The sequence below is a fragment of the Chrysemys picta genome, chromosome 6 (genome assembly GCF_011386835.1).
Source record: "Chrysemys picta bellii isolate R12L10 chromosome 6, ASM1138683v2, whole genome shotgun sequence".
Classification (NCBI taxonomy): Eukaryota; Metazoa; Chordata; order Testudines; family Emydidae; genus Chrysemys; species Chrysemys picta.
The window spans coordinates 106,749,749-106,776,536 of NC_088796.1; the positions used below are offsets into that span (position 1 = coordinate 106,749,749).

The 26,788-nt window shown below is 42.9% G+C and overlaps 1 long non-coding RNA gene across 9 annotated transcripts in view; it reads right to left on the minus strand.

Moving 5' to 3' along the window:
- LOC101947216 (uncharacterized) overlaps positions 1–26,788 on the minus strand; it is a 70,596-nt gene that overhangs the window by 16,635 nt on the left and 27,173 nt on the right. For 4 of the 9 annotated variants that reach the window (XR_010588674.1, XR_010588666.1, XR_010588668.1 and 1 more), the window contains exons 1-2: positions 23,874–23,971; positions 14,013–14,127 (exon numbers count right to left, since the gene is read on the minus strand). This is a non-coding gene — a long non-coding RNA (uncharacterized LOC101947216). The other 5 variants (XR_010588667.1, XR_010588673.1, XR_010588669.1 and 2 more) reach the window with 3 other exon arrangements.

The window sequence follows — 26,788 nt, forward strand, 5'->3', positions numbered from 1 at the left end:
AGTCCATTCTCTAAAACACGGAGGTACTAAAGTTCTTCAGAATTGGTTGAAAAAAAGTTTAATATATTGACAAAACTCCTGAATTTTTCCTCTAATCTTGTTCTCAGAAATAACCAAACATTTTTTTTGCTGAAACACACCCACTTTCTGAGACATGGGAAGTTTCAGCTTGATCAAGTATATTATATTTTGGTGAACAGAGGCTCATAATGGAAAGTGTTCTGCAATCTTAGAAGGCCTCTGATTCTGCTTACTTTACACACTTTTCACCTGTTTAATTGATTTGTCCCAGAAAGTGTTCATGTTACATGTAACAGGTAACATTAAAAACTACTGCTATTGCCACATCTTAGGTGATCATGGGCTAAGGGTGAGAAAATAATCACTCAGGAAGGTCACCATATGGCCTGATAAATATAGCTGATGACTCACTTTGAATTGGACGACATATGTCCTGTACAATGAATAACTGCTTTGTGCTGTAGTGTGACAGAAATCACTAGACATTGCAAGGCCACCTGCTCTCTGTAAATCTAACCTTATTTAAACAAAATAAATGCACTGTGCTGGTTACCAAGGTTACCAAACTCAAGCCCATGTAGCCCAAGGAGAGATCTAAATGAAATGAAATATTAATATGAATATTTTTGCAATTCTCCACCAGCTTCCTCTAGAGTATAATTGAGCCTCATCCCTTCATGTCTGGAACACATGCCTAAAAATAGGCACAACTATTAGTAGCATTTCACCTGAGAGTGAAACTGCTTATGGGCATAAACATCTGATCTCTGAAATAATTCCCAAGGAGATCCACTTGCCCCTAACAGCAACAATCATGCCCTTCATTTCCCATTTTTTATCCTGGGTTGACTGATTGAATGTAATCACTCAAGCAGACTCTTGCCACTTTGCCATATTAAATTGCAAGTAGGTGACTCAATGATCATACAAGTGAAGTCTGCACTAACAGACTGGATAGAAGGTTTCTTTTGTGCTCATAGCTCAAGATAGTAAATACAATCTAGAAGCAGCCAAGAAGGATGAGAATGGGATAGAAGAAACTGTTCCTTCCGAGTGGGAAGGCAGGCTCACGTATATTGTTTTGCCTGTTTTCTATTTGGTTGCTCACAAAGGGCCAACCCATAAAGTCGGTGGGCCTGAAGTTAGGCACCTAAATCCCTTTTACTGCCTAGCTTCAGCCACCTAAGTTTCAAGATTTCCATGATAGTCCAAAACAGTCCTCCAATGGGTCTTATCCTTCATGCAGAGGACTCTTCTCGTTTTGCCTAGAAGTACTACTATCAGGAGGAGTAAGGAATAGCCTGCATATGGATCAGCTTCTTCTGGCTAAAATCTTGTTGCTTTCACTTTGTAGCTTCTTCCTCACCAGCAGATATTATAGGAGTTTTTTACTGCTAGGAAGTATAACAGAGCTTAGACTCTTAGCACTCAGTGAAAGATACAGTACTTATGAATGCTGCTGAATCCAAACCTATAGACAAGTATAAAGGCTCAGAGAGCTAGCACTGACAATTTGGAAAAAAATCTGTTCAATGAAATCACAGCGAGCTATTTAATATTTTTAGACCCCTCTCCCCCCTGCTCACTGATAACCTAATATTTAAGTTTCTAACACAGAAGAAGCCTACCAGCCACTTGGCCATGATCTTGCAACGAAGAATGTATTGGCCAGCATTCACAAGAGTGTGCAGCTTTAATCTTAATAATCTAGGAAAAGATCTCAGTCAAACAGCTGTTCAAAAGATCTTTTTTAATAAGTTGACCCTAGAATTGAACTAGCGTTGCAAACTTCAGGGAAGAAAATTAAATACAGCTCATATTGAATCTTTTCTCTGCAGTATTGGTGATTCAGTAGTTGCATCTTACCTTCTAGCTCAGAATAGTAGTCTCAGGGAATCTGGTAACCAGGCCAGGGTATCAGTCAATTATCATGAGCACACCTCCAATTTATAAAAGCTCAAACATATAGAACTTCAAGATCTTCCTTCAAGAAAGATGAAGTTTTAAGTAATGCCTACATTATACAAAGGTCCCAGAATTAAACTTTAGCCCACTCCTCAGTCCCCACTTCAGCCTGCCAGGGATAATTATTCCAGGCACAAAATAGGTTATAAATTTAGGGGATACTATGGAAACCAAATTGTTCCAGATATTACAAGCTTTCATCTGGCCCAATTCCCTGGTCCCAGTTCTTAAAGAATGTAGCCATCAGCAATAGATTTAAGATAGTGATTATATTTTAATGTGCAAAAAGGTAACGAAACCACCTTTATGTTTCCTTTACTAAATAATATCTTGCACAAAAGAAATATACCATCCGCATGCACAAATCCTTTGCAAAATCCTTGTAAAACCTAGAGAAAGATGTACTAGCCACAGAGACAGTGATCAACACTATTCAATTGTGGCTCTTAAATGGAAAATCCACTTAGTAATTCATCCGGGGGGAATAAAAATGTCCCATCTTCTACACCCTGTTAAGAATGGAGTTAAAACTGAATTTAGTTTGTGCCTGAAGAAATGTTTAGATCTAGCTCTATTGATAGGCTTTGTATACAGCTGATAAATTTCATTTTCAAGTAGTTTGGTCTGTAACATTGTAGTTGCCAACACCAAACAAGGGAAAGATCAGCTAAATGACTGTCAGCCATGAGGAGCCTTATTACAGGAGCTCTTGCTGAGGACAGTTCTCCTTTTCTGTGTTGCTCTTATATTCTGCCTCCTATTTCTAAAGCTGTTCTCTCTGCAGACATAATTACATGTATTAAATAGGTTACTAAAATGTGTGTTCTAAAATAAGACTGAATATACTCATGAAAACCTTTTCTCCGTCTTACCTACTGGGCTTGACTCCGCATTCTGTGGATATCCAGAATTCCCCACAGAAGTCAGTGGGAGTTTCGGGTGCTACAAGCAACTCAGATTGAGGACTTATTGGGGTCACATACTCCATTGATAGCAGTGGCTTCAGATACCCATCATATTATGCAAATACCTCAGACCCGCATGCTCACTCCTGGTGTGAAAAACAGCATGCACCCTAAATACCCTGATATCAGAATTTTCAGTCTCCCTTCCCCATACATTTCACCCACCCCTTTCAGACTTAGGACACTCCCTTCCCCTCTCTGTGCAACCTGTGTTATTGTCATCATACATCCACAAGATGTGCCAAATGAAGCTAAGTCATTCTGAAAGCTTGAAAGCTTGTTGCAACTCTGACATGCTTCTCTGTCCCCCTCCCATTTTGGCAGATCCAAACTATACCATTAGCAGCAATTAGGGGAAAATATGTTGGAGACAAAGTACTTTGTTACTTCTTAAAGTTAGGTTTTTAATCTGGAGGACACATCAATGATTTACACTGAAATCATCTTATTCACATTTCAGTCAGATAAGATATCAAGTGCGAAAAACTTGCTTCTGACTGAAATGTGAATAAGATGATTTCAGTGTAAGTCATTGATGTGTCCTCCAGATTAAAAACCTAACATCTAGTAATTTCAAGTATTGTAAGTGTGACTGGTGCTAGCTGGCAAAGGGTTCACTGCTCTTTATAAGCAACTCCTGTCTCAGGCCTAACTCACTACTTCCATGGTGTTTAGCCATAAAGGGTAGCATGTGAGGGCCCTATTGAAAGCTTGTAGTTTACCAGTATTTGTCATCACAAGATGCGTACACAGGTAATTAAGAAATAACATAACTATACTGAAAATTATGGTCTTGGAGTGGAAGGGAATCCTGTGATGGCCAAGGGACGGCAACCCTTGTATCTCTGAAACAGTGAGGAACCCCCTTGGGTGAAGGCACCAGGTATCAGATAAAAGATCTCAGAACCCAACCCAAGCAAGGAGAGGGGAGAAGCCACTCCAAGTATCAAGCCTCCTTTCTGAGGCTTTACACCACACTGGGAATTAGACCTATCCTTGAACTATAAGGGATAAAGGCCTTAAAACCTCCCCAACAAAATGTCATTATCAAAGCAACAAAGTAATTAGATCAGTTACTTCATTGTGAAAGAGTGAGTCATTCCCTTCAAATGACCAGATTACCAGTCCTTAAACTAAAGACATTGTTTTTGTTTGTTTTTTAAAAAGTCAGAAATGCTGACCAGATTCTGTATTTGCTTAATCCCTCAGGAGATTACTTGAGGGACATGTACAGCTCAAAAAGAAAAGTGCACTGACTACAGACCACATGCTGTGGGGATTCCAGTTTCTGGAAAGAGTTTCCACTGCTTACAGCCTCTCACTTCAAGATCTGAATAGGCATTGCAAACCTAAGTCTCTTATGGTACAGGGCCATTTCCAGGAAGACACACAGAACAAGGTATTCGGAAGAGGGAGGATGTTGAAACCTCCAGATTCTGAGGATTTTTCTGGTCTGAGCCTATGGTTTACAATATTAAGTGTACTACTTCCACAGCAAGAGTGAACATTTTGTGTTGGCTACCAAATCTAAGATATACAGGTCTTACAGCAGAAAAAAAAAAATCAAAATTGTTAGTGTCTAGTCCTAGTTATTAACTTCGCTGTTCAGCAGTAGACATGTCCCCTCCAAAAGATTACCTTCTTATGGCATTATTCATGACTAGTGGAAAGTAAAACAAAAGTAGAGTGCATGCAGAACACAGGCTCACCTTCTAAGCAATATTCAGTGGTCCTCCAATGGGGCCCCTTTCAGGGCCAGCACCACAAACTCAAGAACTGGGGTCAGTTCTCGAGATGCTGCATTTCAATATCAAAAGGGAATACAAGACAATGAAAATGGATATCCTCCTCCACCTAGTTAGTAGCCTTGAAGGACATGTAATCTTGCTTCAGAAGACACACTCCCACCATGGATGCACAACTTTTAGTTCTAGGCTATGCTGTCATAGCTTATCACCATCACTAGCCCTATGGGAAGGGATTTTATGTTAGAGAAGAGCTGTCTGCTGTCACTATAGAAACATGTGGGCCCAATTACATCATAGAATGGCAAGCAGTAAAGGTGAGTGAGCATATGCTGATCGATGTCTACAAGCCATCATCAGTTCAGGGCAAACCTTCATTCTGCTCACTTTCCCAGACTCTTCTCCAGTTGAGGTGGTGGGAATTGAAGGTCCCTACAATAGATGCAATACCCGGACAGAGGTTTATCAAAGTGGGCATCAGTCACTGATTTACAACTCCCATGACCCAAAGAAACACCAGGCTTTCACAGTAGCCAATAGACAACCGACTCTTCGCCTAATATCACCTTGTCATCTTTTGAGAAACTGCTGCCAGCGGGTGCTTGAAGCTTTCCTGAAGTCTCAGTATTGGCCATCTTGATCACTCTGGGCCTGTGGCTATCAAACAGCTTTCCAAAAATTCTACTCTGTATGCTTGATGGAAGGTCTTTCAAGCAGAACTAAAGACATCTGTCAGTGAGCTGGTGGAATTGGACTGGACATTTCCAAATATAAAAGGACTCCTACCAAACTGTGATTTAGTTCAGGCAGTTGCTATGAAATCAATCTCTAGAAGCTATTGCTGACAGTATATCTCCATGTGGTCATCAAGCTCTACCCGGAGTTCAAATCTGCTAGTAACAAACAGGGGGCTGTTAATAAAATCAAGCAACATTTCGACTGCTGTATCAGACCAGGCATGATCGATAGAGACTGTCCCAGAGATGGACAGTATTCATTCTATCTGGAAAGCACAGCAGACCACTAAAACTTTCTGGAGATTCCCGCCTCATCAAAAAGAGGTTTCCAGTCACCGCAAATGCTATTACATCTAAGCTGGTGGCTAATGACCATATGCAGAACTTTATAAGTTTCAGCCACATGGATGTATATATAGGTCACAGAGTGGTGGCAGGCTCCTAGTGTAGATTCAAACATGATGGCTATTTTTTCAGATGGAGATGGAGCAGGCCATAATGTTTATGAAAACAGGAAAAGCTCCAAGCCTGGTTTTTTTCAAATGGAATTCCTGCCTAAACCCAAAAGCTTACAGGTTTGGTCCCTCAACCAATATTTCCAGCACAACTGCATCCCAAAAATCTGGTGCAAGGCAAAGGTTATAGCCATTCTGGAACCAGCAAAACCGCTGGAAGATCCCCAAGAGGTACCAACCGATTTCTCTCCTGTGTCTCACATACAAGCTTATGGAGAGACTGATTCTGATGGGCATCAACAAGGTTATCAAACCACCACTGGCCTTTGTTCAGGCTGTCCTCAGATGATGACAGTGTACCCAAGATCAAGTAAGTCAAGATATCTTTGAGAAGGGCAAGAAAAGTTGGCACCTTTTAGATGGCAGGGGGAAGTCTGTCAGGTGCACATGAGACCATCTGGCACCTGGGGCTGACTGTCAAGTTGTTGCAGACTATTCTTTGTAAGTCCATGGAAGTGATGATAAAAATCAGAGTTTCAACTTACAAACCGGAGACAAAGTCATCTGACTTAGGCATCTCTGTAACAGACTCCCACAAAGATCCATTCTAGCTCCCCTCTTTTTCCACATGTATACTTATGACCTACCAACAACTAAGTATGTATAGATGGATGACATCTGTCTCACTGATTTGGTAATGATCTATGTGATATTGAAGGGTCACTCAGCCAGAACATAAATGTTCTGGCCACTTAATCTAAGCCTCCACTGACAAAGTAAGTGAATCTATGATAGTGGCCACTACCTTCCATTGGAACAGTTGACTGGCTAATCACCTCTTTATAGTCCAGGATGAAGACTGTCCACTTACTTTCCAGACAGTTATCACTTATTTAGGAGTCAAACTGGATCACAGTCTAACATACTGGTCCCATGTAGAGACACAGAAAAAGATCACCTTCTGTACTGCCTTGACCCAGAAGCTAGCAAGAACCTCCTGGGAAGTAGAGGCAAATGTTTTACAAACCTCAGTCCTGGCACTAATATTTGCTCCAGTGGAATATTGTGCAACAGTGAGGAGCAGAAGCTGGGACATGCATCTCATTGATTCAGCGCTGAATACTGTCATCTGTATCATTAGTGTGGCTAAGGCAACTACTAACATCTAATTTATACATGTCAACTTAGATCTCGCTCCCAAAAACTTCAATAAGATGCAGTTTTAAGAGTGATGACATTGAGTGCCATGACAGATCGAGCCAGCCTACTACATGCAATGGTTCCAATAGGTACAAATAAGCAACATCCCACAAGATATGCCCGCCTCCTGAAGAGAAACACCTGCACTTGCAGTTCCTGCTGACTTCTCATGACAGACTTTACGACATCCTTTTGCAACAGCTGTTCATGCAGTCACATCCAGTGCTGCCAGTCCAGTGCCAATGTTGGATTAAGAACAGCATATCAGGGCCTACAGCTATGTCTTCTCGAGTGGCAGCAACTCTGGGATAGACAGGGCTTTTGAAATTCATCGGCCTGACTTCCATCCACCTAGGACACAGATCCTGGACTAGGCTTTATACCAGAGGTCCCCAAATCGTGGGGCACGCTGCCCCGGGGGGGTGTGGAGGAATGAAAAATGCAGCTAGGGCCCAGGCTAGCCCCCACATGGGACAAGGGGTAGTACCACCCAGCTCCACTCCTGGTCACTGGTCTTGTGCCTGGCTCCCTGCCTGAGTCTCTGTTCCCAGCCCGCCCCCAGCTGTGGCCCTGCCTCTGCCCTCTTACCCCTGTCCATGTTACAGGCTACTGACTGGAATGGCCAGAGTGGTTGCCAAAGTGCAGAAATTTGGCTTAGCTAAATCTTCAGTGTTACTCCCTGGCAGCAACAGACCGTCAAATATGTGGTGGAGGAGCACACCATGAAAAGATCGGTGAGTGGACTGCAACTATGCAGCAGTTGACTTGTGACACACAAAAGAAATTCAGCATTGATTTTTCCTCCCTCTCAGCTTAAGGACTCCTTTACAGAGGTATTTCATTACAGCAATAATGAATCAACTCACTCTGGTTAGACAGATGAAAGGTCAGTGCTAATACAAACAACCCCTCCCCAAACCTGCAACCCCTAAAGCCCTAACAGGGCTTCCCAGTATTACTTGTTCTTAAGACTTGCTATATTATCTCTTCCCCTTTTGTTACTTTTGAAGCTGAATCTGTGAAATTATTCTAGAGGAATAACTCGAAAGAGGACATTATAGTACAGCAGGAGGGATTAGCTCAGGTCTGTGAGTAAGGAATTGTAAGGCATCATCATTAGAATAATTTATCTAAATTCTCTGCTAACAGATCATAGAACAGGTCTATTGAGTTGATGTCTGATTGCAAGTCATTGATTTTTAACCAATGCTCAGACTTTACCTGCCAGTTGGAGTGGGCAGCAAGAAGGGCTGGGTTCAATATCTGGGGGGTTTCTTTTCAATGATATAACAGAACCGGCTCAAGACCCGACCCAGTAACCTGGGAAAATTTCACTCTACCCCCTGGGCACCTCTAAGAGGCAATTCTTCCCCTCTTGCAAGCACAGAGTTGGAAGTAGAAAGAGTTTCTTTAATAAAAGTAACCTAGCATTAATTTGAGGTAATAGCACAAGCAGTATTCATAAATATAAAAAGCATGAGCAAGACACCCTCCCCAGAGTACAATGGGCAGCGTCCTTTGCTTCAGGTTCTTGAGTCCAACACTCAAGTTCTTGTAGTGTGCCCCCTTCCAACACCCCACTCACAGTAGTTGTGCCTGGTCAGTGCAGACCCAGAGTTCATAGGTACATCTGCATGAATTCTCCTCCCGCCGCACACGTGTGCGCACGTGAGGGGGGGCATGCCCCCCGGCCACTAGCTTCTGTCAGCCACATGCTCACTGCTCCCACCAGCCACTCTCTGATTTCAGCAACCAGTGATTTTTAGCTCTGGACAGAAACACAGGTCTACCAGAACTGGTTTCAGCTCTGATTGAGCAATTAAAATAACAAAAGAGGCTCCTAATGAAGCTGTTTAGCTCTATTCTTTGAGCATTGGTAAGGAACAGATTAAACCAGTCTAGGGAGGACCCTTGAGGATGTGCAGCCTCCTGGCTGGTATGCCTACCCCCACCCCTCTTACTTTCACAGGACTCTGACATTTGAGACCCTGCTTAATGAGGTTCTTTGCACTGAGGGCGACCCCCCTCATTTGGGACAGGTTAAGCAAGTCCTGCTTTCCTGTACTCCTACAATAATTATAATATTGGTCACCATATTTCACTACCCCTGCATTCAGTACCAAGGTCATTTGTATCCAACACCAAAGTTGATCACTTTGACAAAGATGTACCTGATGAATATGTAAACAGAGCAGGAGCAAACTACATTTACAAGAACACACACCCACAGTCTCTTCTCCTCTCAGCTAGCTCTCAGGGAAGCATTGATTCAGACCCTGCTTATACCTGCACTTGGAAATTAGCCCCAGTTTCAGCCTAGTGTAAGTTGCACTTGTGTAAAGCCTCAGGCAAGGAAAAACAATGGAACAGGATAAAATCTACAATGCAAGTCACTTTCCTGGTCTACACTTGGGGTTTGCACCACTGCAACCACACTTTGGGGCACATCCCAAGTGTTGGCAAGGCCTGAGTCACAGGATGGATCCCATCCTTTGGCATGTACACAGATCTTAGTTGAAACCAGCCATTGATCCAAATGCATTTCACTAGTCAGAGCCAGGCAATTTTTGAAGAGGTGGGACACAGCTTCTTACTCATACATATGCCACTTTGCATTAGCTTTTCAAGTCTCCACATAATAATTCAGCTACTATCTTTCCCCCAAGATGTTCATTTGTCCAACCTATCCTAGGGCTGATTACTCAACTGGTTGTTCCAATATACACCAAATACTTTGATTAATTTCTTGGGGTGGGGGTAGGGAGCTGTGGGGAAGGAAGCACAATTTTTTTTGCATATTTTCCTAGGTTTTTTCATTCTTAACTAGCAAGAGATGGGGAGTGCTTTTGGGTAAGAGATTGAGGAAGCATACAGGAGCTCAGCCAGTTACAGTAACTATCTGCTGCAAAAGCCTCAAGGCTTTTTGTTGCTGCTATAAACACACTTGCCAACATACAGACTAGAGGCACGTTGTAGTCTTTACTTCAGGCAATCCATTCAACACCCAAAGGTAACCCTTGAAGGGTTAGTTTACATAAGTTGTTTTTACAACTATTTACATCATTCAGTTTTTTACTGGTTTGAAAAGGTCAGCTAACTGCACCAGGAAGAAGACACATCCCTTTTGTTGCCCTGCTCGCTGTGGGCACAGGTGTGGCGTCACATTAGCAAATACTGAAATGGAAAGTTTTGATAACAGCGGTCCTGACCTCTGTTGCCCCTAGTAAGCTATTCCCATGCTGTGAAGGGAATAAGTCAGCCTTATGAGACAGGGCTTCTCACTTCCACTAACCTTAGGCTATGCCTACACTGCTTCACAGGTAGGACTATAGGGTGTGTGAAGTCCATTACTGTGAACTTGGGATCTTTAAGTTCCCCTGCACAACAACCATGTTGGGGAGTTACAGCCCAGCACAGCACTTTGGTGTGCACTGCTATCTACATCCCCTTATCCAAATTGCAGGACAGCGTACCTTAGTCTCACGGGGCTTCACTGATTATTTAACCCTGGCTGTAAATTGCTATCTAGCATCAGGGTGGCAAAATCTGGCAGAGAAAAGTATTACAGGTGAAGTTTAGCATGTTTTGTGACCAAATCCATCACTGCCACAACAGCATTATGTGCACTAAAAGTGACAGTTTTAGTAGCTACTTTACCAGGCAACTTGTTTCCTAGGAAATTTGAGAATAAACACAATAGAAAAAATATATACATGAAGTTCTTAAAAATCTGAAATGTTTAGTGGATACTGGGTTAAACTGAGGAATTAGTGATGCTTCAGCTAGCATAGAGGGCACAGGTCTGCTATGACCAGGGTCCCAGGGAGGCCACACTGAGTTTGCTCAATTAGGGAAACTGCAAAGAATGGGGCAGCCAGTCCCCCAAAAGATGGCAGATATTCCAGTACTTAGTTTCACCAAGCCAGGAACAAAACAGCTTCTACAATACCTTACTGGCCAAAACACAGTTCCCTTAAAAGCAACCCAGACTTGGGCTTCTTCCCAGATAGCCAAGTCAAATATAGGGATGGGGATTACTGAAAATCTTGTTCGTCATATAAAAAGGTCTACCAATCCCAAACGATCAGACACATTAACCACCAAGTTAATGAATATTTCAGATCTTACCCAAATACACGCTTACAGCCAATCCTTTAGTATCTAATATTTAAAGGTTTATTCATAGAAAGAAAAAGGTGAGAGTTAAAATTGGTTAAAAGAATCAAACACATACAATAATTGTATTAGGCTTAAAGCAGTGATGGTGTAAACTGCTAACTGGTTAAGTCTCTGGTTGCTCCCAATTAATTGGAAGGTCCTCAGTCTCTTGGTTAGACTGCTCCCATTAGTATATGTCCATAGTCCAAAGATCAGAGCAGGAAAGAGGCAAAAATGAAGATGTTTCCAGAGCCTTTTATAGCTTCTGCCATGTGGAGGGAAACTTCATTGTTCCAAACAAAGCCCTTAGCACAATTTGTGGAAAAATATAGGCACACAAGATGGAGTTTAGTATCACATGACCTAGTCACATGCCCTTGAATGCTTTGATGAGACAGGGCAGCCTTTACCCATACTCTAGCTAGAACATCCACAGGAAGGTCCATCAGATAGAAATAAGACTCTACTATAGTCCATTGTGAGAGTTAAGTGCCCTTTGAGGGGCTACACTAGAAGTAAGCTGCCTTGTGGGTGTGATCACAGGAGCGAACACAGGCCTACAGTCAATATTCATAACTTTAGATCTAAAACTGATACATGCATACAAATAAGATTATATTCAGCAAACCATTACCTTTCCATTGACAGTTTACATAACATACTTTGTACAAGATTTGTTGCAATTATATAACCATGGTAGCAACAATGATCTACATGGTCATATTTTAACCATATAATGTCACATCTGCCCAGAAACATATAGTCTGTTGTAGGTCATTGTACTAAAGAATAGGAAGCCAGAGCTGGCTGGAAATAGAACATAGGAAATGCATTGATTCAACCCATCTCCTGACCATAGCTCTGTAGGATTGGCCTCTAACGTTGCATTAAACTTATATAAAATACAAACAAGGAATTAGTATCCAAACTTTGAATGGCAAATAGAAAAAGGGCAGAAATTAAAAAGATCCCCCTCCCCCCCAAATCCTGCAAAAGAATTCATTTGTCCTCACACTCAGAATCTCATTAAGTCAATAGGATTCCTTACAAACATAAGGGCCATCCACATAAATGTCACAGTAGAATCTAGGCCTGTTAAATATGTTCATATTTTATGCATACCATACTTCTGCTGAAGTGGTCAGGAGCCAACTGACCACTATATTGGGGTCAGAAAGGAATTTTCCCCCTGGTCAGATTGGCAGGGACCCTGAGTACTTTTTTTCTTCCTCTGCAGCATGGGGCTTGGGTTACTTGCATGTTTAAACTAGTATAAATGGTGGATTCTCCATAACAAAGTCTTTAAATCATGATTTGAGGACTTCAGTAACTCAGTCAGAAGTTAGGGGTCTATTACAGGAGTGGGCAGGTGAAGTTCTGTAGCCTGCGATGTGCAGGAGGTCAGACTAGATGATCAAGATGGTCCTTCTGGTTTTAAAGTCTTATGATATCTGCTCTGTAGGAGTCTGATGATGCTGCAGTTCTAAAAAATCACAGCCACCAGGAGGGGCTGTATGAGAATACTACAGCTCTCCATCTTTTAAACCAAGAAGATATGCCCAACATGGACCAATTTCTGAGTGTCTCACATTTGTTAAGAAATCACTGCATAACATACAGGAAGGCAAAAAATGTGTCTTTTTAGGCCAATATCACATGCACACAAATATGATCTGGCAAAGTCTGAAGTTATATTAGCATATACTAACTATAGCTAAATCACAAAAAATAGATTGAGGACAACTACTAAGTCATATAGTCCATCCTCCCTGTCAGTGTAAATGTTCCCTAAAGGATATTTTCGAGTGCTTTGCACACTCCAGTTTTAAAAGTAACCCCTACAATAGTTTTCCCTTCAAATCAAAACCAGGGCTGTTTTAAACAAACTTATTACTGCTATCACAAATCCAATATACAGAACAGGATTTTATTTTTTCATGCATTCAAAAGGAATTTTAGATCATTCTAATTCCATTGATGCTTGCTCTTGAACATTCAACATCACCACATGATTTAATCAGTAAAAGATACAGATCATTTTTCATCCTGAGCTGGTATGCAAGGCATACCTTCTGGATAAAGCACCACTGTAACTGTATGCTGGCACACCATACAACTGCTTCTAGTTGATGTTTGAGATAGCTTTTCTAAGACGGAGATGTAAAGAACTACATATCAGGTGACACAGACAACCTCAAGGTATTTCACATGGCCTGGACAAATTCAACTGAAGTGGAAAGGAAAACAATTTTATAACCTATTACTCCTACACCCTATTACTCATATCTGGAAAATATAAATAAATCAAGAGGGAACCACTGAAGAAATATTAACTCTTTGGCAACACTTTATGAGGTAATAGGATAGCAGGGGGAAAGAGCTTTACTAATTACCTGGAATTACTGTAGTGGTTTAATCTAAACAAGTTTATTTTTTCTTGATTATGCCAAAAAATGGCACTGTGTTGGAGTCATATCAAGTTAGGGTTAGGTCTGAAAACAACTTTTTTTTTTTTTAAAGATAGCTTGTTACCTGCAGCCCCCAGAGTTATTTTGTGCACTAGCTGCCACTAAGCCATTTAGAAATAGAAGTTATGAAGACTAAGTTGAAGCCTAAATGAAAGCAAGAACACCAGGAAATAAACGATTACTGAAAGTGACAGAGTCTAGTGTAGTCAGCACCCTGGGATGTGGATCATGGACCCGGTTAACCACAAAAGGTGCTCTTATAAAAAGTCCTCATGCTGTAAAGAGCCAAACAGTTTACCTCTGATTAGTTTGCAGAAGAAAAACGAGTCAGCTGTTCAAGCTTCCAGTCTACTTCTCAGGATCAGTCTTTCATGAGAGTATTGAAGTGCTGTGTTGCTTCTATAAACCCAGGCCTGAAAAGAAATTACACAAAAAGTTCAAACCTCTAGACTGTTTTCTAATATCACTCCTCCTGTGGATTTGCAAGTACACAGGACTTCTAGCACACATGCACACCTTCCTTTTCTTCTCAAGCATCTGAACTAGAATATAGATGGGAGGAAGCAGAAGTACTTCCCTTCACCACAGCCCCCTCCTGACTGTTTCTGTAGGAAGGACAGACAGCAATAGCCCTCCCCAGGAAAGGGGGATTAACTGCACACCCAGGTGGGCACCCTACCAGTATTATACATGTGAAGAATCATTCCAGGTGAATCTCATTCCTGGTGGTTTTTGCTATCTACATGTGGTGGAGGATAGTTTTGCTGTTAATGCACTGGACCTGGATTCAGGAGATCTGGATCCAGTTACTAACTTTGTGACTTGCCCAAGGTCTCACAGTCTGTAGCAATCTCGCAGCAGCTCAGTTCCTCCTCTCTCAAGTGGGGGATAGTAATACTTACCTCTCTCACTCTGGACTACTTAGACTGTGTAAAAAGAGTCCATGACCTGAAGAGCTTACCGTGTATGTAAAGCATCCAGCACAAAGGGCGGGGAGGGGGGGGGGGGGGGGAAAGGGTCCTATCTCAATTGAGACCTATAGATTCTACTGTAATACAAATTAATATGGAATTAAGACTTCAGCAAGAAAGACAAAGATAGAACAGCACTAGGGTACAGCTCAAGTGAAAGGACTGGCAGGTGCAACAGACTCATTAACCTGTTATGTGGACCAGCCACTGAAGAGGAGACAGATGCTCACATTCGTCACCTGCTAAGGTCATCACAAGTGACTGAGGTTCACAGCAGTTCAAGTCTCTGTACGGACCACTTGTGTTGACTGTTTGCCATCAGTCATCACTGGGGATTAGATTCTATTCTATAGACGGGTTTATACCATGCTCATTACTGTAGTATCTGAGCATCTTCCAGTAGTACGTTCAGTAACGAGACTGTACATCGGTCAGGTGTTTGTTCTCTCATCCTCCCCCCAGAGGGAGACGCATGTGCAGTGGAGTGTTGTTTTGGGTAGGGTCGTGTGCATGCAGTAAGTGTACCTGTTGCTATGCGTATATGTTACAGAAGGCAAAAATCCCTGAGTTCCTGGGGGAGGAGTTCATTCCACAATCTCAAACCACCCCCCAGAAAAGGGTCTGGCTCCTGCACAGATGAGCTTTGTTGTTATTGTTGAGAATTCTGTTGTGCCAGAGGAGCAAAGTTGTCAACCGTGGTCTTCGTTGAAGAGCTTTAAACAGTCTTCGAGCCCAAGACTTCTTGCACTAAAAGAATGAGCCTCTAGTGCTTGAGCTAAAGGATTAAGGTTACGAACTAGTATCTGTACCAGACACACACACACACACACACACACACTAACCTCATGTGTAAGCCAGTGACTGAAGGGGCACAAGAGTAATGTGGGTTACATTTATGTGGTATTGGGAATAGAGCAAGGTGGGAAACAGTTTTCCTGTACTGTGAACATTTTAATGGTTTTAAAAGTATCTCCTCTTCTTCAGAGAGTGTTTGTTTTTCACAAAAAAGAAGAGATTGATGCCCCAAGCATAACTGAAAGACAAGTGGTTAGGGCACTTGCTCTGCCTGACTCAGACCAAGGACTTTATCTTAAGTCTCCCACACTCCAAGTGAGTGTCCTACCCATAAGACTTTTGGCTATTCTCCCAAAAAATCCCTTCCTGGACCTGACCCCATCCCCCCGCACCAAATAAACAAACAAGTTTCATTTAAACCAGTGCTTCTCTAACTTCATTGCACCGCGAGCCCTTTCTGACAAAAGTTATTACACGACCCCAGGAGGGAGGACCAAAGCCCAAGCCCCCAGGGCAGTGGGGTGAGGGGGAGCCAAAGCCCAAGGGCTTCAACTCCGGGGGTGGGGGGAGGCTGTATCCTTAGCCCTACCACCCAGGGCTGGAGCCCTCGGGCTTTGGCTTCAGTCCCGGCAGTAGGTTTACCAACTTTCCAATTGCACAAAACTGAACACTCTGGCCCCACCCCCTCCCCTGCCCCTTCTCTGAGCCCCACCTCTTCTGAGGCCCCACCCTCCAATCACTCCAGCCCCACTCCCTCAGTCGCTCGCTCTTCCCCACCCTCACTCACTTTCACTGGGCTGGGACAGGGGGTTGGAGTGCAGGAGAAGGTTAGGGCTCTAACTGGGGGTGCAGGCTCCGGGCTGCGGCCAGAAATGAGAGGTTTGGGATGCAGGAAGGGACTCCAGGCTGGGGCGGGGTGCGGGAACAGGTGAGGGATTTGGAGTGCAGGAGTGGGCTCAGGCCGGGGATGAGGGATTTGGAGCGTGGGAGCAGGCTGAGGCCAAGGGGTTTGCAGTGCAGGAGGGGATGTGGGCTCCGGCTGGGGGTGTGGGCTCTGGGGTGGGGTCAGGAATGAGAGGTTTGGAATGCAGAACAGGTTTCAGTGCTGGGGCAGGGGTGCAGGCTCCAGGAGGGGCTCAGAGCTGGGGTGTGAGAGAGGGGTTCCAACCTGAGGCAGGGGGTTCTGGCCAGGCAGCACTTACCTCAGACGGCTCCTGGTTGGCAGTGCAGCGGAACTAAGGTAGGCTCCCTGCTTGCCCTGACTCCATGCTGTTCTTGGAAGTAGGTGGCATGTCCGGCCTCTAGGTGGAGGTGTGGTCAGGCAGCTCTGCACAGTGCATGCTGCCTATGCCTGCAGGCACCGCCCCCGCTGCTCCCATTGGCCATGGTTCCTGACCAATGGGAGTTGCGGCACTGGCGATGGGGATGGAGCGGCACACTGATCTTCCCTGATAGCCCTGTACCTAGCGGCCGCAGGGACATGCTGGCTGCTTCCAGGAGCTTCACAGAGCCAGGGAGCCTGCCTTAGCCCCCGCTGCACTGCCGACCGGACTTTTAACAGCCTGGTCAGCAGTGCTGACTGGAGCTGCCAGGATCCCTTTTCGAGCGGGCATTCTGGTCAAGAACCAGACACCTGGCAACCCTACCTTGCGGTGGGGTTCGGGCCCCAGCAAATCTATCAGCAGCTTTGGCGACCTCATTAAAATGGGGTCACAACCCACTTTGGAGTCCCAATCCACAGTTTGAGAACTGCTGGTTTAAACCAATAAATGCCAGCAAAGAGATAATGATTTTCTGATAAAAAAAAAGTTTGTTAAAAAAAATTGCTGATCAGTTCTAATTGGGATACCTTCAAACCAAGAAAAGTAAGTAAGGAAAAGCAGCAATTTAGGAAGAAGAGGGAAAATGTTGCAAGTGTGAACCTAATATCCTAATGGCAGAAATTACAGAGAAGGGAAACCCAATTAACATTTAAAGTTATCTTTCTCTTAGAAAAGTACACAGTGAGATGAGGCCACCCAAGGTATACAGACTCCAAAGCAATATATAGTGCACTACTTTGTTTTCACTAAGATATTGAGCAAGCAGCCCAGTCTACTGCTGGATTCCAACCTTCCAAGAGAACAGACAAGCCATTAATCAGAATATTCCACAACAGATCTCCTTCAGGTGATAAATGAACTGCAGGAGAAAAGGAATGAATATAAACTATCACTGTTTGTCAGTTATGCAAAAGCTTTCCACTCTACTTGGAAAAAAGTATCCTATAAATAGAGCTCTTCGGTTCCAAAACAGCTGCAGAGTTGTGTTTGGGTTTTGAAAATACAAAATATTTTTTAAAAACCCCACAATTTCAAAGTAAAAAAAAAAAATCAAGACAGGAATAGAAGGCGGACATTATACCAAACTATTTCCAATGAGCCTTAGATGCCACATACTGCATGAACAGTGGAATATATGATTGTGAGGAATGTGATAACAGTTCTGTACTGATAGTACATTTATCCTAATATGCATTTGTCCATAAGTTATACATCTAGCTATTTTATAGCCACTTTTAGGACATTAAAGTTGGTGAACATCTGTCCTTTATAGATCATGAAAAGGATCATTCGCAAGAGGTTATATAATAGCATTATAAGAGTACAAAGGCGGACATGTTCACTACATACAGTGGTGTGGAAATTGATATCTGTATGTAGACATCCATTGTACACCAGTTATACATAGTGGGCATACCTAATATAGATATTTATCTATGACTACACCATACATAAATATATCAGATTAGAACCAAGCAAAAACATCTCTCAGGCATATAACTGGAGCATACTAATGGATATCTTAATTTTCAATTCTGGGCACTTCATTATGTAAGTGACACTCACAAGTGGGAGAGCAACAAATTTGACCAAGGTCTAGAGAAACTGATTTACAAGGAAAGATTTTTAAAAAGTTGAATAGAGAGATTACTTAAGTGAAGAGTAAGGAGAGATCACAATTACAATCTGGAACTCAAACCACTTTTTGATGTTCAGAAAAGTTTGGTTAAATGCTTCCTCATTCCTTCACTTTGTTGCCTTCATTTTGTTGACCAAGCCTGCTCTGCATTGCAAGTGAGGCCTGAATCTTCCCCAGTAGCAATGACTCAAAGAATGAATCAAAAGATAGAACAAACTTTAAATTTAGAATGACTTCAGCTCTTCCCAAAACTAAACCTAGGCTTGCTGAATATGCAGCAGGTTTCCTTTGACAGAATTACATTTTCTCCTGAAAAAGTCTTTAATGTTTCTCTTCATTTACTCTGCATCTCATTCAGTTACTTGTGATTAATTATGCAGGAATCCTTTAAACACTATGCTCTGCTCTAGATTTATACATGAAGCAGAATGCAAACAGAAAACAGGAGAAAGATGGGTTCAAAAATTCTAACAATTGTGACCCTTGAATTTGGGTTTTGTAGTGTTTTATTCCTATCATTTTTGTTCTTATTGTATAATCTACCCAGTGAATTTTTCTCTACTTTCATATTACCTACGTGTAACACACAATAGCAGCATTAGTATTGGAAAAAAATGTCAAGAGGCTTCCTTACTTTGACAGTCTCAAATAGATATTTAGAAGTTGCCAAATATCTGTGCTGATGAGGAAAGCTGACATTTTGTTATTTAAAACAGAAATAGTATCTGTACTTTCCACTCCCTCACATTCAAGAAAATATTTAGAAAATACGAAGTCTCACACACACCTCCCCCAAGGAAAGCTAAAGCTGTTGAAATAAGAAAGACATATCCAGACTCAAATTCCTCCTGAATTATTCAAAGTTGAAGGTCATGCCTTAAGACACTACGAAGGGAAATTTCCCTTAATTTGTAACTAAGGTCTGAGGTTTTCCCTCTTCCTCAGAAATCATGAGGTGACCATGAGTTCTATCTAAACAGACAACCAACTGTATGAATTTGTAAGAACAGTTACCAATATTCTATTAATTTACACAGACACTAATTTAAATAAATATGTTCCAACATTAAATATATTCTTCAGATGGGTGAGCTCCCCTATTAACAAATAGAGCTGATGGTTGTGATGAACAACTGAGCAAGAATGTATACTTCATCCCTCAAATTGGAGAAACTGAACCTGAGCCTTCTAAAAAGTCTGTCTTTGGCAGAAATGACCAGATAAGCAGAGGGCACAAATATCATTAATGGATCTCTGGTCAAAAGTAGACCTTACTAGCTCTTTAATTGGACTGCTGTAAATATTATTCTAGAAAGGTTAGCAAGACCAACTACTGAAGAACACTGAAAGCCCAGGATTGATCAATCCTAGTTTAGAGCACCTGGTGCAGTCCTCTGAGCCCTGTTTCTATAATTGTCCCCACCATGCATATTCAACTACCTTCCAGCTTTTGGCAAATTCTTCAGACTATCAGAATTACCTGAAAAATCTGAGGACTTTCAGTGCTAACATGTACACAGTTTCCGCACTGGCAAAAGTGACTCTGCACAGACTAGAGAAGAGAGAGATGGGTTTTAACTGTGTATAATTTTCTAATGTACCCAGGGTGTAGTAGCTAGTCACTAGTATCTAGTTCGAACCAAGTTTAAAAGCTTCTGAATTGCAACGCTGTCTGGACCACGGCCGGCTCCAGGTTTTCTGCTGCCCCAAGCAGGAAAAAAAACACACACCAAAAAAAGGCACAGCAGTGGGATCGCGCCGCATCGCTCCACTCTTCGGCGGCAGGTCCTTCATTCCAAGAGGGACTGAGGGACCCGCTGCCAAAGGCCCGGCCGTGCCACCCCTTGCTATTGGCCGCCCCAAGCACCTGCTTCCTTAGCTGGTGCCTGGAGCCGGCCCTGGCCTGGACTCTCTTCAAGTGGCACACATTGTTTTTCTGATTTGATGGTGGATTATTTCCCAGATGGCACAGAGGAATGATGGGAAGCATGGCCAGTTGAGAAAAAACACCACAGGCATTTCAAAGTCCGATTGTAAGCAGGCGTGCCACTACGCTGCCATGTGATCTAGTCATTTACTAAATTAGAAACTCATTTAAAAAAACATTTTAAATGTATTCTGTCAGAATAAGTCTCTCCTACTTCATAGCAATTCACTGACTAAATTTGACAGCTATGTAGTAAAATGCAACTGTAATATCTTCAGCATGTACAGGCAAGAGCTTCTGGTTACTGCACCTAAACATACACACCAGTCAGTGCACTGGATTTCTGGAATACATTTTTTTTTTAAACTACAGAACACAATTTCAGCCCCCTTCTCCATGAAGGAGAAGTGATCATATTGAAATATAGGAAGCAGGTTTGTCTGTGTTGGGTATCCAGTAGTACTATCAAATTAAAAAACACTTTAAAAAGCAAAACATATTCCACTTGGCCATTTGTTCTGCTGCATGTCCCTTCTGCTCTGTTTATAGCCTCAGTAAAGCATAGGGCAGAGCTGGAAAAGCTCAGTCAAAAATACAACCTACTGAAAAGGTCATATCATAGGAAGCCATTAAAGTTTGCTAACTTATTGTCATGGAAAACATTGTAATGGGAACAGGAAGGGCTACACAATTTAACCCAATCTAGGCAAAATGTCAAGACCTGTAAATTTGTAGTCATCTGACTGCCAAATTAAAACCCTAAATAATGTAGTTCTTCCCAACCACTGATCAGAAGAATAGATCAACATTTCCAGCTGTTTTACCCTCCATCTTCCAGTTTTCTCATGGTATTCTACAAAGATAAAGCTAGTCAGGGGCATGAAATGCTGAGGAGTGGATGGCTCAGCTGAATGCTATACAGGAACTTTCACCTGCAGGAAGCTTGTTTGAATCTAGTAGTTTGAGGGTGACCAAGAGAGTAATTATCTACTAGTTGTTTGGTGACTGATTTAAAATGAGTTGATGATCTCTGTTGTCACTTTCTAGTAGACCTGTGGCCATATCACTCACCCCCACAATCATGACAACAGGTAGATTCTTGACAGAAAGGACAAACACTGAACAGATATATAGATTTGAGTTTCTCACCCCTAGAATTGGTCTCTCCAGCACTGTGTTAGAAAAAATCATGAAAGGTAGCATGGGAAAGCTTGTACTGCTCAGCTGCTGTCTAACCCTATAGGTACCTAAATTCACCCTGCCTACATTGTCATCATAAATGTCACTTAGGCACCTTAGGCCTTGTCCACACTGGTGGCAGCATGCAGGGTATGTGTAGTTACATGTTGCAGTGAGACCAGGGGAAGAGGAGGAGGAGGGAAAGACTTTGGCAGGGAGTTGCCAGAGCCTTTCACTGCTTCCTCACCCTGCCAGAGTCTCTCACTGCAGTGGGGAAAGGCTCCAGCAGTGGGAAAGCAGTAGGACACTATATAACTAAAAGTAGTAGATGTGAAAGGCATTGTCCAGGCACATGGAGAGCCATGCAGGGTTCTGGTCTGTCTGAATTCTAGTCACCTAAACAGTGCTCCACAGGGCTGACCTTAGGGGAAATGGTGCCCTGGGCAAAATTGTAATTTGGCGCCCACCATCTCTGGCCCAGTGTATATTTAGTTATTTATTCACAATGAACAGTTTCAAACAGGAGAGAAGAATCCATGTCAGAATACCTGTAGTCCAGTGGTAGGGGACTCACCTGAGGGGAGGGGGAAGACACCTGTGCAAATCTTCATCAGGTAGAGAGGGGAGCTGCATGAGGGTCTCCCATGTGCCAGGCAAGAACTCTAACTACTGGACTGATGGTTAGAAGGTAGTCCTCCTTCTCCATGTCCCCTTTTCCCCTGCAGCCATTTTGCATGATATTAGGCATACTTACAAAATGGCTTAGGCATCTGATTTCAGGAGATGGTTCCCAGCTGCAGATCCCAAGCAGGGACAGGCACTGAACTTCCAGAGAGGAGCAGGGCTGAGGACAGATCATTCTCCTTAGCATCTGCTACTGACTCACTTCAGTGGTTCCCCACTCAGATGTGTAGGAACAGGATCCACAAAGCTAGCACACTATCTCTCCCCAGGCATTGTACAAGGAGCCTAAGCACTTAACCCTGGTCCTATTGATTCAGCTAGGTGGCTAGACACCTAAAAGTTAGATGTTGCAAGGCCTAAATCTCTTTGTAGATAAGATATTTGCACAGTTTAGCTGAAGCCCTCTTTCATAACGACACTCAAAACCAGGCAACAACTGGCCGTTCCTACTAGAATCTGTTGCCCTTATTCACATTGACTAATACTTTACTTTACACAGTCCTATTGGGGAGAAAAAAAATGTGAAGTCTAGTGGAATCTAGGCTTAAGTTAAGTGGCATTAAACGTGCTGCATTTGTGAATAAAACCAGATTTTAACATTTGTTCTGTGAAAAAAGTTTTTAAATCTCAGAAGCATGGAACTTAGTGATGGAAGAGATTTATAGTACATCCATCCAACACATTAGCTTTTTGCATTTACCTGTCATTATTGGCTCATGTGTCTAGTAGTTGGGAGTAACAAACCTTCAGTATTCTATGAGTTGCTAGTGTTCTTCCAGCACAGAAATTAAATCAGGAACCAACATCAGGGTTAACAACCTGCAACTTGGCCCCCAGTTATGTCTTTGGAGTAACCTCACACTTTGAGGTACAATGGAAAGCAAGCTCTAGTATAACAGGTATGGACATCTTTTCTTTAATGAGCCTTTTGGCTTTAAGTTTCTAGATGCAATACTTTGAGGTAGTTGGGATACAAGTAAACACCAGGACCTTCATGCACATTCTACATTACAAGAGTCCCTAGAATCCTGAGTTTAGCATTAAGACATGTAGCATTCTATTAGGAATGTTCTGAGCATACTGAATTTTATCCATATTTAGAATTGTCACAGAATATATTGTGCACCTCTGTAGTATGTTTTATGTGCCTTAAACACTAGTTAGGCAAGAGTGCAGAAAGTGAGTTAGAGAAAACACTTACATACAACATATGTATGCTTATTGATAGAAATTACACATAGAGATTAGGAAGGATTACACAAGGAGAGGTTCATATTTTAGATTACTGTACAAAATATGGGACTCACACTAATGCATGGGATTTAGTCAATGTATTTATATACTAGTGGATTACTGGCTTCTCACATGTCCAGCCCTTACCTGGCCTCACCCTTGAGTCTTCAATAGCACTAGCTGCCAGACTGAAAAAAATATAATTGCATTGCTACTTACTGTAGGGCAAAGATCCTGGGCCTGTCACTAGTGTTATTCTAGTCCACATCTCCTCTCCTTTACAAGGCTGCAAGTCCAAATAAGGTAGCCTACTCCCCCCCCCCCCAACTCCAGGGTCAGGTCTTAGCTGTCCACAGCTACAAAATTCCAGTATTTCATTGCTTTTCAAAGAGAAGGAAAATTCCCTTACTTCACAACTCCTAAACTTCTCCTTCCATCTAGATTTCAGCTGGTGCAATAACCAAACACTGCTCAACCCCCCACTACAGGGCTAGATTAATTGTTCTAATCAGTCATTCCCAGGATGACCCAATTAAGTGTAATTAGCTACCCCCTTTACTCCTTTCTTGGTCTATTCCCTTTTCCCTACCACAGGTATTTTACATTTGCATTTTTAACCTAGCTACTGAAGCCCTCTTAAAAGTTGGCCTTTCAACCCCAAGCTTTTAATAATTAGGAAAACCATAGATTGCTTTAAAATGCAACACTTTGAGCCAAGGCTCCTAATAAAACCCAGGCTTCTCTTTAAAAAAAAATCACAGTGCTAGAAAAACAACTATGTAATATGTACATCATGAATGTGCTGCAAAACTGTTCCCCATGTGTGGAAAAGTTTAGATTCCTTTCACGTACACTTGAGGCATCTCAAGTTAGCCTCCTTCATCTTAATCCGAGGAAGATTTGCAGTTTGAGAAGCAATGTACCAAGGAAAGAGAGAGGGAGAGAGATCCCTTTTACTCGGATTTATTTTACACACCTCTCCCCCCCAACCCCCCCGCCACTCTGTGCTGGGCAACTGGCAGCAACACAGCTCTGTTTTCTTTCTACCTACTAATCACTTTGACACACCAGTCAGACACACACTATAGAAGGATAAACTTCTTCCCGGTTGGCATTTCTGGTATTGCAGCGTTTATGTAGCAAGAGGTTTTCCATTCACATGATTCACTAGAAAGGAGATTCATTGCAGTGCACTTAGCAAAATTCCAGCCTAGCAGAGTGGACAGTTAGTGTGAGACTTTTCTATGAAGTAGGGTTGCCAACTTTCTAATCACACAAAACCGAACACCCCTGCCTCATCCCTTCCCTGAGACCCCACCCACTGTAGCTTGCTCTCCCTCCACTCTCATTGGGCTGGGGCAGGGATGTGGGAGGGTTCAGGCTGGGGGTGCAGGCTCCAGGGTGTGGCCAGAAATGAGGGGTTCAGGGTGAAGCAGGGGGCTCTGGGCTGAGGCCGAGGGGTTCGGCATGCAGGAGTGGGCTCAGGGCTGTAGTAGGGGCTTGGGGTGTGGGAGGGACCAGGGATGAGGGGTTTGGGGTGGAGGAGAGGGCTCAGGGCTGGGGCAGGGGTACAGGCTCTGGGACAGAGTTAGGGTGCAGGGGGGTGAAAGGCTGGGGGAGGGGGTTGGGGTGCAGGCTCTGAGAGAAAGTTTCAACCTGGGGCAGGGGGTTGGGGTGCGGGAGGGGGATCGGCGTGCGGTCTCCAGATGGGCAGCACTTACCTCAGGCAGCTCCTGGTTGGCTCTGCGCAGCTCCTGGAAGCTGCTAGTATGTCCCTGCAGCCCATAGGTAGAGGGGCCAGGTGGCTCTGTGCCCTGCCCAGGCCCGCTGGGGGCAGGGGCAGCACGCAGAGCTTCCCTGATCGCCCATCCACCTAGGGGCCACCAACAGGGACATGCCGGCCACTTCTGGAAGTTGCGCAGAGCCAGGGAACCTGTCTCAGCCCCGCTGCACTGCTAACCAGACTTTTAACGGAGCTGCCTGGATCCCTTTTCGTCTGGGTGCGCCGGTCGAAAACCAGACCCTTGGCAACCCTACTATGAAGAAAGAACCCATTTTATGCTAATAGAAAGTAATATTTTTTCCCCAGTTATAGATGCAACAGCTCCATGGAATTAGGCAGCCTATCTAAGAGGAACTCTTTGCACAGCTTCAAGTGGAGGTGCTTTAGAGAAATAGTCACTAAATTATTTGGGTGAATTAGGAATATGAACAATTAAAAAGAAAAACAAAGCATACATAGACATTTGACTGGAATCTCCTCAGTGCAGGGAGTACTGTTTTCTACATACGCTCAGTGCCTAGCACAACAGGACGTCCATTCCCAATTGGAGCTGGCTAGTAGGAGCTACCTCAATATAAATTGTTGTTAAATGAAAGGTGATATCAGTGTTAGCGTACTAGATGTCGCTTTAAAAAAAATATTTTAGTGCTCCTGAAAGGTATGGGATGGATAGCATTACAAATCTATTAATGGTATGTGAACAGTAAGAGCTATGGCAAAAGTCTCATCACAGTAGTCCACTAAAAAGTGGAGACTGTCACACGAAAGCAGCCCCTTTAGGCAGCACCTACTTTACAGAGTAATTTGTGGAATGGGGAAGGGAGAAGAGCAAAGCAGAGGAGATGACCTGTAAAGGGAGGCCTTGTATAACCCCTTTTGAGATACTTACCAGTAACAAATGCTCAGATCATGTCTTCCATAGCAATTAGCAATTTTTCATACCATATGGGAAGCCTGAGTGTTATTCCCATACCTACTGGCAAGATGACAGCTATTTGCCTACAGCCACCTATTTTTTTTAATTTAGCTGTTACCACTCAAGAAAGATCTTGGAGTCATTGTGGATAGTTCTCTGAAAACATCCACTCAATGTGCAGCGGCAGTCAAAAAAGCGAACAGAATGTTCGGAATCATCAAGAAAGGGATAGATAAGACAGAAAATATCATATTGCCTCTATATAAATTCATGGTATGCCCACACCTTGAATACTGCGTGCAGATGTGGTTGCCTCATCTCAAAAAAGATATATTGGAATTGGAAAAGGTTCAGAAAGGGGCAACACAAATTATTAGGGGTATAGAAAGGCTTCCGTATGAGGAGAGATTAATAAGACTGGGGCTTTTCAGCTTGGAAAAGAGGCGACTAAAGGGGGGATATGATAGAAGTTTATAAAATCATGAGTGGTATAGAGAAAGTAAATAAGGAAGTGTTATTTACTCCTTCTCGTAATACAAGAACAAGGGGCCACCAAATGAAATTAATAGATAGCAGGTTTAAAACAAACACAAGAAAGTATTTTTTCATGCAACGCACTGCCAAC